Source organism: Rattus norvegicus, chromosome X (genome assembly GCF_021556685.1).
Source record: "Rattus norvegicus strain SHRSP/BbbUtx chromosome X, alternate assembly SHRSP_T2T, whole genome shotgun sequence".
Classification (NCBI taxonomy): domain Eukaryota; kingdom Metazoa; phylum Chordata; class Mammalia; order Rodentia; family Muridae; genus Rattus; species Rattus norvegicus.
The window spans coordinates 26,565,001-26,574,465 of record NC_141554.1 but is presented as its reverse complement, the minus strand read 5'-3'; the positions used below and the strand labels follow the sequence as shown (position 1 = coordinate 26,574,465).

Here is a 9,465-nt window from a genome sequence, read left to right as displayed (position 1 = left end):
GGTCAACAGGGAAGGCTAATGCCCAGGGATTATTTATATGAATTTAATAATGAGAGGGAAGGCTGCAAGAAGCAATCCTGAGATGAAATTTCTTTGGGCATTGCCATTGAGCTCACCTATCACAGACCATGCAAAAAGCGGTGGGCCACCTCCAAGAAAGCCACCTGCTAGCCTTAGCCTACCTACATGGCTCCTGGAAGTTATTGTTATCATCATCATCATCATCATCATCATCATCATCATCATCATCATCATCATCATTATTATTATTATTATTTGCCAACACCATGACATTTTCTGGGGAGAAGGAATCTTAATTAAGAAAACATGCTCTAAATTGGGCTGTGGGCAAGCCCTTGGGGCATTTTCTTTATTAATGCTTAGTGTGGGAGGGCCCAGGTGGGTGGTACCACCTGTGAGCAGGTGGTCATAGTTTGTGCAATAAGCAAGCTGAACAAGCCATGGGAGCCAACCAGTAAGCAGCGTCTTTCCCTAGTGTCTGCTTTAGTTACTGCCACTGAGGTTCTTAGGTTGAGTTCTTGCCTTGGCTTTCCTTAACCTTGTGAGCGGGAATAAACCTTTTCCTTCATATGTTGCTTTTTGTCTTTTTATTCTTAAAGACAGCTATGAGAAGGCCTTTCCTTCATTTAGTTGCTTGTACACTCCCACTGCTAAGCCAGTCTTCTTTCTGAATTTAAACCTTCTCTCTTCCCCTTTTTGCAAACACTGGTCCAAATCCGAGGCTTGCTTGGCCTGAAGATGCCTACCATGAACCTTCCCACTTCCAGAATTTCTAACTTAGAAAGCTTAAGTTCCTCTTTTCTCTCCTGCCTGCTGTCAATCTTCAGTAACATTATCCTAGAGTTGTCTTCCAAGTTTGCTTGCCTTCCTTCCTTCCTTCCTTCCTTCCTTCCTTCCTTCCTTCCTTCCTTCCTTCCTTCCTTCGTTTAAGATGGTGATTCATGTAGGCAAGGCAATAGTCCAACTTGCTTTAGAGTGAAGGTCTAACTTGGACTGGAGATCCTCTTGCCTCTCTCTCCTTAGTGTTGGCATTACAGGGATGTGCCACCATGCTGGCTTGTTTTACAATTCTTTTCTCTGTGGTACCAAGAATCTATAAAAGGTATCCTGTGTCCCCAAGTAGCAGTAGTGGCTTTGTTAGCTGTACTCTTTCTACTGTTGTCTCATGACAAGGTAAATCTGTTTTGCTTGAATACTTCGGTGAGTTTTACTTGCTTTCTCTGTCTTTTGGCAACCCAACTTCATTGTCCTGTGGAGAAGGCTCCTTTGATTCCACAGCAAGCTGAGAACACCTTTTCATACGTTTGCTATTTTATTTATCATAGTCTCTAAAAAGGCAATTCATTTATTTTGTATCTGTTTGGTTTGGGGTGGTTTGGTTTGGTTTTATTCAGGTGAGAAAGAGTCTCACTTCGTACCCCAGACTGGTATGGAAACTCAGTCTTCTAGGCTCAACTTTGTGAATGCTAGGATTATAAGCCTGTACCTTACCTGACAATTCATTTATATTGTAGACACTTTTCAATATGCAGAAAAGTATAAATAAAAAGAGTAGCTATAACTCAAGCATTCATATGCATCCATTTAAAGGCAACATGACTATCATTTTTCATATTTGGCATAGTATATTGCCTCAAATTAAATTATGAAATTATGTTGTGTACACTAGGTATCATATATTTTTGGGGAATTCAAATTTTCCAGTAGTCCACATAGTGGTTTGGATATGATTGGCCCCCATGAGGCTCATATATTTCAATGCTTAGACACTGAGGGATAGAACTCTTTGAAAGGATTAGGACAATTACAAGGTGTTGCCTATTTGAAGGAAGTGTGTGGAGGTGGAGTCATGAGGATGAGAAGTTCAAATCTGGCCTTGGTGAAATATCAAGTTCTGGACCAGCTTCGACTACAGGAGACCATCATGCATGGCTCAAATACAAGCAAACATACAAACAAAAAAGAAAGACAAAAAGCAATATAGATTATTTGTGTACAATACTGTTCAAAATATACCTTTTTTGGCAAAAAGGATGTGCTTTTTTCCCCCAGTGTTTTTAGGGTACAGGTAAAATCATTCAAAAAGGCTTTATGGTCAGAGAGGTAAGGACGGAGAGGCTGGGCTGACAGGGAGGAGACCTGGCTCAAGGCTCAAATGGTTAGAACAGAAGGAGATCAGGGCTGTGTGGCTGCAAGTCACAAGCTGTCCTTTGGCCTATATAATAACAGCTTTGGAAGGCACATCCGGGCAAACCTTAGGGAAACTGGCAGCAGCCTCATTTGTGCTACTGCGCAAACGCAAAAGTTAGCCAACCCCAGACCGCAGTTTACAACTTCCTTCCGGTGAGGGGGAGGGACTTCGGCTGATTTTCGCTAGGGCGAGGATGGGCGTACGGGCTTTCATCGCGGATCCAGTTGGTTGTACTCTCTTAGGCAAGTACGAGTGACTTCGGCGGTTTTCTCCATTCCGCTTACCTTCCGGAGTCTTCATTTCTACAACCGTTGACTGAAAAGCAGCCGAAATTTTTTTTTGTTCTGTGAGGGTGAGTCTCAATTTCCGTGGCCGCTAGATGGCAATGTTAACCGTAGTATCGCAGTCCTGCCTACTCCACCCCGCCCTTTGTGCTTAAAAAAAGTCGTCTTTCTAAATTATGCTTCCTTCTTCCGGTTCTCTTTCGCTTCCCCCCCCCCCCCCCCCCCCCCGCTTGCCGGTGGTTAAAGCCCTTTGCTCTTCTTGTAGGCGGTTTTGCTTTTTCCTTCTGTTGGGCAGCCTAGACACCACAGCTACTCGTGTTTTGGCTTTCCTAAAAGTCATTCTTTTCTTTAACTTGTCATTAGGATTAACATTGTCATTAAGATCTTTATAAACATCTTTGTTCTTTCGTTTAACCGTCTGCGGGGTCAATAATGAAAACAGTTCTTATCCACATTGCTATCATCCAGGCTCCTTATAGTTTACAATACTTGATTCAGGGTTTTGTTTTTTTTTTTTCTCTATCCCTATGGGTATAATTTAAACATACAGAAATGAGTATTTGCGTTATTGCTTTAACAACTTAAAATCCCACTGAACCCCCTGATAGGTCTAATTACTAGATATTACTTAATGATTTGAAAAAGACCCGACGAACTGGAGAGATGGCTCAGCAGTTAAGAGCTAGTACTGCTCTTCCAGAGGGCCCTTCCTAGGACCCACCTTGGCTCCAGAGGAGCAGATGCCTCTGGCCTACACGAGCACCTGCACCCACATGCGCAGTCACTTGTATGATTACAAGTTGCTAAAAATGAAGCTTAAAATGAAAAAAAGACTTGAACAGTTTTTCCAAGTGTGACATCATCTAATAACCGATTTTCCTCCTTATGCCAGTGTCACATATCATAAAGTGTGGTGCCTAAGGATTGTACCATACTTGCTTTGCTTCCTCCTTGCTCACCATTATGCTTTCAGCTCAGCACCAGAACAGCTCTGTGTTCTCAGCATTAGTATTTGTTGAACAAATGGCCAAGTGCCTGATTTCTTCAGGGTGCAGTTCTCTATCCATACAACATGACTGAGTCAGATCAGGCCTGGTGGTACAGGCCTGTAATCTAGCTACTGGGAAGACAGGAAGGGTTGCAGTTCAAGGCCTGCCTGTGTTGTAGAGTGAGTTGAAGACCAGCTGGGACTTTTTAATGAAACTTTGTCTTGAAATTAAACAGAAAGAAAGATCAGGAGAGCTGGAGATATTATTCTATTGTAGGCCAATGCCTAGCTGTTGGCGTCCTTGGATCCACCATCCTTGTATGAGATGCAGCAAAGCATTTTACAAAGCAAGTGTGTGATTAGATAGTGATGGACTAGGGATGTTGGCAAAGTTTGGTGTTCTTGTTGCTCATCTTGATACCCTTGGTTGTTGTCTCAGTAAACATTCCTAGGACACAAGAAGCTGTTGACCTATGTGGGCTACCACCCCCTAAAGCAGGTTCTGCTACCACTCTCATTTACTTTTTCTTTTTTCTTTTCTTTTTTTTTTTTTTTTGAACAGGTCACCATCAGCCCAGAGTAGTCTTGAAGTGGCAATTTAGTGTAGCTAAGGATGATCAGAGTTTCTGGTTCCATATCCTCAAGTGCTGGGATTACAGGTATAATGTCAGGGGAATATAAAGAAGGAAAGCAAATCAGTATATATTTTTTAAAGATAATTTCTCCATAAAGTGAAAAGAATATTGTTGTACTGACATACTGTTTCAACATCTCCAGTTATCCACAATGCATTTTCAGAAGTAGATTTATTAGGCCCAAAGGCCGAACAGTCCATTCACTCTTATAAGCATATACTTTCTATAAGGATTCTTGTTTACCATGCCTTTCATATGATTTATAATAACAAATTATTATAAATATTAAAATAAATTAATAGCTAATAAATTAATATACAATGACTATTTATTTTAAATATTAGCTTATATATAACTAGTAAAATTTAATGTAATATTTAATTATTAAATATAAATATTATATATTGTTATTATTGTGGTACTGAGTATTGACCTTATACATGCTAGGCAAATGCTCTATCACGGACCTATACAGACCAGTCCTAATGCTTTTTGGTTTGCTTGTTTTTCCAGGTAAGGTTTCTCTGGGCAGCCCAGGCTGTCCTCAAACTCAGAGGTCTGCCTGCCTCTGCTCTCCTGAGTGCTGGGATAAAAGGCATGTGCCACCACCACCCAGCTCCTAGCCCTAATTTTTAAAAGTAGTTAGTTAGATTATTAATTTTAATAGTTACAGGTATATAAATTAGCTCCCATCCATCACCTGCATTGCAAATTCTTCTTTTTCTTTTTAGAAAGTGAATCATGACAATTTATTAACAAGGTAGGCAGTTTTTTTCACCCCAGAAGGTAAAGTTGACTTAATTTGTTTCACAAATTTGGGTGTCGACCTTACACACAGAAGCCATCCATACATCTGTGGATTGTTTTAAAATATGTGCTGCTGAATTGAGCGCTACATTGCAACTCTTTGATTTTTTTTTTAACTTTGCAGTTATGTTTATCATTTTCAGATGTATAATATTTTTTTCTATGATCAAGTTTATTGATCTTTTGCCCCAGTGCTGGGATAAAATCTGCTGCTTAGACTGTGCAAGGTGAGTGCCCAACTGCTAAGCTATACCCTTAGCACTCACCCCGTTTTAGGGACTTAGACTTGTGTAGAAAACTGAAGGGATCCCTCTGATTTACTCTACTCCACCTGTTATTTATTTATTTATTTATTTATTTATATTTCATGTGCATTGGTGTTTTGCCTGCATGTAATGTATGTCTGTGTAAGGGTGTCAGATCTTGGAGTTGCAGACAGTTACATGCCATGTGGATACTGGGAATTGAACTTGGCCCCTCTGAGGAGCCAACTCTCCTCAGGTGATTCCTCAACTAAGTCAGCTCTTCAGGCGTGTGTGTGTGTGTGTGTGTGTGTGTGTATATATATATATATATATATATATATATATGTGTGTGTGTGTGTGTGTGTGTGTATACGTAATATGTACATTAGTGTTTTGCCTACATGTTTTGCCTACAGACAGCTGTGAGCTGCCCTCACAATGGGGAATTGAACCTGGCTCCTCTGGAAGAGCAGATGCTTATAGTTCATTCCAGATATAGTCAAGGTGACAAGCAGGAATAGCCATTACAGCATAAGATATGTCTAACACAGCCCTGGTTAAGATGTGGTCTCACTCATCTTTGGCATATCATCAGCTCAGATCCTGTCTCTCTTACAGGGTATGTTGTCAGAACCATGTGAAATCCATCCTTGGGAGACAAGGTCCTCATCTGGCTGGTCCCAGGCTTTTAAGTCTTTACTTTGTCTGAGGATAAGATTCTTGAGGAATGTCCAATTCTCTGGGGCTAACTGTACTCTCATGGCCTTCACCTTGCTCTAGGACAGTGGTTCAACCTATGGGTATTGACCCCTTTGGGGATCAAATGACCCTTTCACAGAGGCCACCTACGACCTTTGGAAAACACAGATATTTACATTATGATTCCTAACAGTAGCAAAATTAGTTATAAAGTAGCAATGAAAATAATTTTATGGTTGGGGTCACCACAACATCGGGAATGAATTCCATGAAAGGGTCACAGCTTTAGGAAGGTTGAGAACCACTGCCCTAGAGAAATCCCAGTCCTGCTTCTGCTGTGGAGTTAGCTGGTCTCACTGTCATTCTTAGTGTGCTTCAGCTGAATAAACTTGAAGTTAAGCTTGATTATTTTTTTCCCATTAGTATTTGTGGTACCTTGGCTTGGACAGGTATGAACCACCCCTCCAAACTAAGATTTCAGAGAAGGACAGAACACAAGGTCTTGAAGACCACTTTCAGAAGGGAAGTTCAGCCATGTGACCTGGTGCTTTCCTTGTATCCTGAACTTTGAAGGCTTTGATTCCCAAAAGGCTTTGATTCCTAAAAGTACATACTTAACCTTAGTCCTGTGATTTTATAATCTATAAGACCATCAATTCTATAATCATGACTTTATAGAGAATAAAGAATTCTTCTGTATCTTCAAAATGGAAACCAAAGACTGCTAGTTTTTAAAATTAGTAGCAGAATTTGTTATGGTATTCCATACTACTTTATGCTGATCCATGGCCCCCTCCCCTTCACCATTGCCTTCCTCTTCCTGTAGGTCTGTCTTTACACCACCTGGCAGCTTTTCTGCTTTCAAAACAAAGGGTTCTGTAATAAGACAACACAACTTAATATGGCGGTAGTAGTTAAATATAGGGGAAAGTACGATGTGCTGTTTGGTAAAGATTTGTCACGAGAATATCACTAATTTGAAATAAAAGAATTCAAATTTCTATAGTTTTTTTTTTTTTTTTTTTTTTTTTTTTGGTTCTTTTTTTCGGAGCTGGGGACCGAACCCAGGGCCTTGTGCTTCCTAGGCAAGCGCTCTACCAGTGAGCTAAATCCCCAACCCTTTGTCTCTGTCGTTTTTAGTGGTGCTAAATCCCCAACCCTTTGTCTCTGTAGTTTTTAGTGGTGCTCAGGCTGGGTAGGAAGAGAAGGAAGGGGGCTTTGTGCAGTCTCAGAGACTCCAGGCTATCCTTGTCAGGTTCCTTTGAGACAAGTGCTGCTTCAGTCCATGGTGTGTAATTCCAGCTCCCCCTGCAGGCGGATCACTTCAGTTTGTCCCTTTTTTAAAACTGAGGGGAAACAGGCCTAGAGAAGGACTGACAGATGGGACAGAAAGGAAATTGGGTCTAAAAACCTACCTTTCAGAAAACCATGTCTGTCTTTGATAGTGTTTAAAGTGAAAGCTTGTTTTGTTACTGCGTATATGATTTCCTTTTCAGTTATGTGGGAATAGATCTAAATCATTTTAAAAGCCTACAGTTTTCTTATCTTTGTCCAGGGACTCAGATACATTCAGGACACCTGTCTATTACTGACTGATAGACAGACACGGTCTTTCCTGCTGCCTGGGGCATGACAAAGGGCAGGTATACTAAAGAGAAACCAGAAGGTTCTTGAGGAAGAGGGTTTAGTGGCCTTCTGCTCTCTGTCCTTGACTCTGTGGTGGGTAGTTAGGGTGAGTTTTGAAAGACTGAGTGCTCTTCCTGAGGAATGGGTTCCAAGGCTGACTTGAATGGGAGGCCTGTCCAAAGGACTGGTATATGATGGTGGTTGGGTCAGCTGTTTCTGGAGATCAGCAGTCCCAGCCATCAGCCTACCAGCAATTGCACATTGGGAAGGTATGTCTTGGTAGGCTCCAAGAAGGAGAGTTGAAGAGACCTCACTATTTCTGTACAGGCTCAAGGCCTGCTATTTCTTGGATAGAAACCAAGGGCTATAGCAGGGAACGCTTATATGGTGAATATCATTTTCTGGGTTAGGACCATTCTGGTTGGTAAAATATAAATGTATTTTGTAAAGGTTTTGGCCATTTCATTATTTTCTCAGGTATGACATTTCCTAGCAGGAAGCTAGTTTAAAACAAGCCTTTCTTCTGAAGTACGTGAGTCAGTTTCTTTGACCATTAGGTGGCAGTATTGCCCTAGGATGTGACCCCGTGCGTAGGTTCACCCGCCCTTTGTGTTTGAAAAAAAAGGGGAAGTTGGCGTTTTTTTGCCTGCTGGGATGATGCCATTGATTGCGGCATTCTAGAGGTTCTTGCCTTACAATTCAGGGTCTGTGGACTTAGAATGCTTTACTTTTTAAATTGCTATTCTCCTGTGGAGCATTCTAGGCATTAGGCTTCTTAGTATTTCTTCTCCTCTGAAAGGTCTGGTCATTGTTTCCCTTACTTGTCCTGGGGATGTGGACATTCTTGTAATAAAGACTCAGTTTCATCTCTGTCTAGAAATTTCTGTAAAGTGTAATGAGAGCAGTACTTGTGCTTATCATTATGTATATTTTATGGTAATTGCCTTGTAGGCCTTCTCCCCGGTAAAGGTACATTTAAACATACAGATATCCATACCTGTCTGCCTTGATGCTTTTAACATCTTTTTACAAACACACAGATCAGCTCAATAACCGCGACTGTCTTCTTAGAGAAGGTTAAGAGTGTACCTGGAGCTGTTTTGACTGACCATAGCCTGACAACACAGATTTAGCTTACTCCAAATGCCATGTTCCAACGTGGAAGCAATTTCAAGAAGTTTTATAGTTTTAGAGAATAAAGCAAATTTAAAATACATTGGAGGATATACATCAAGGAACTAGGTCTGCTGTCTGAGCTTTCGCCTTGGTGGAAGCTAGTGATCTACATGAAGAGATTCCAAAAGGTTACTGTTAGTCACAGGATGTTCCAGTATAGATGTGGAATGGCTATTCTTCTCTAGGGCTAGAACTAGTTCAAGGTAAGTTAATTAAACTCTGGACTTGTAGCATCTGTATTCTCACAGGTCTCTGCAGTTCCTGTCAATGAGTCTGCAGACACAGCTTCTTTGCACGCACACATGCACATGTTTATCACAATAAATCTCATTTACATGTTGTAAGCTAGGGGCTTAGTAAAGAAACCAACATGACCACTCCATGGTGAAGAGTTTTATATTTTTGTTATAGATCAGAGAGGGAGTGAGGGAGAGAGGGAGAGGAGAAAGTAGCAGGCAGGCAATAGCCCGGGCTATGGGAGCAGAGAAAAGCCAAAATGATGGTTGAGAGCTGCCAGGTATAAGGGCTTATGTTATTTGGGAGGAGGACAGGTTGGCTGAAATAGCCTGGGAACTGGCTTGGGGCTCTGATGTGTTGGAGGCTGAGTTAATAGAGAAGTAGATTCCCTTTTTAGAGGTTGGGGAGCAGGTAAGACAGTAATGGTGTTTCCTAACAAATTGGAACCATGTTACAGGGTTTTTGAAGAATGCAAGTGTTTACTGAGTAAGAGTCTACCCTGAGCTGAGCTAAGCTGCTATTTGAGGTACTGGGACCCAACCCATGTATTAATTAC

The 9,465-nt window shown here is 41.2% G+C and overlaps 1 protein-coding gene across 1 annotated transcript in view; it reads left to right on the top strand.

Moving 5' to 3' along the window:
• The first annotated feature begins 2,382 nt into the window (after positions 1-2,382).
• Vcf2 (VCP nuclear cofactor family member 2) overlaps positions 2,383-9,465 on the top strand; it is a 54,893-nt gene continuing 47,810 nt past the window's right edge. The window contains 1 exon segment of the mRNA NM_001408891.1: positions 2,383-2,564. The gene's annotated coding sequence lies outside the window, so the exon portion shown is untranslated.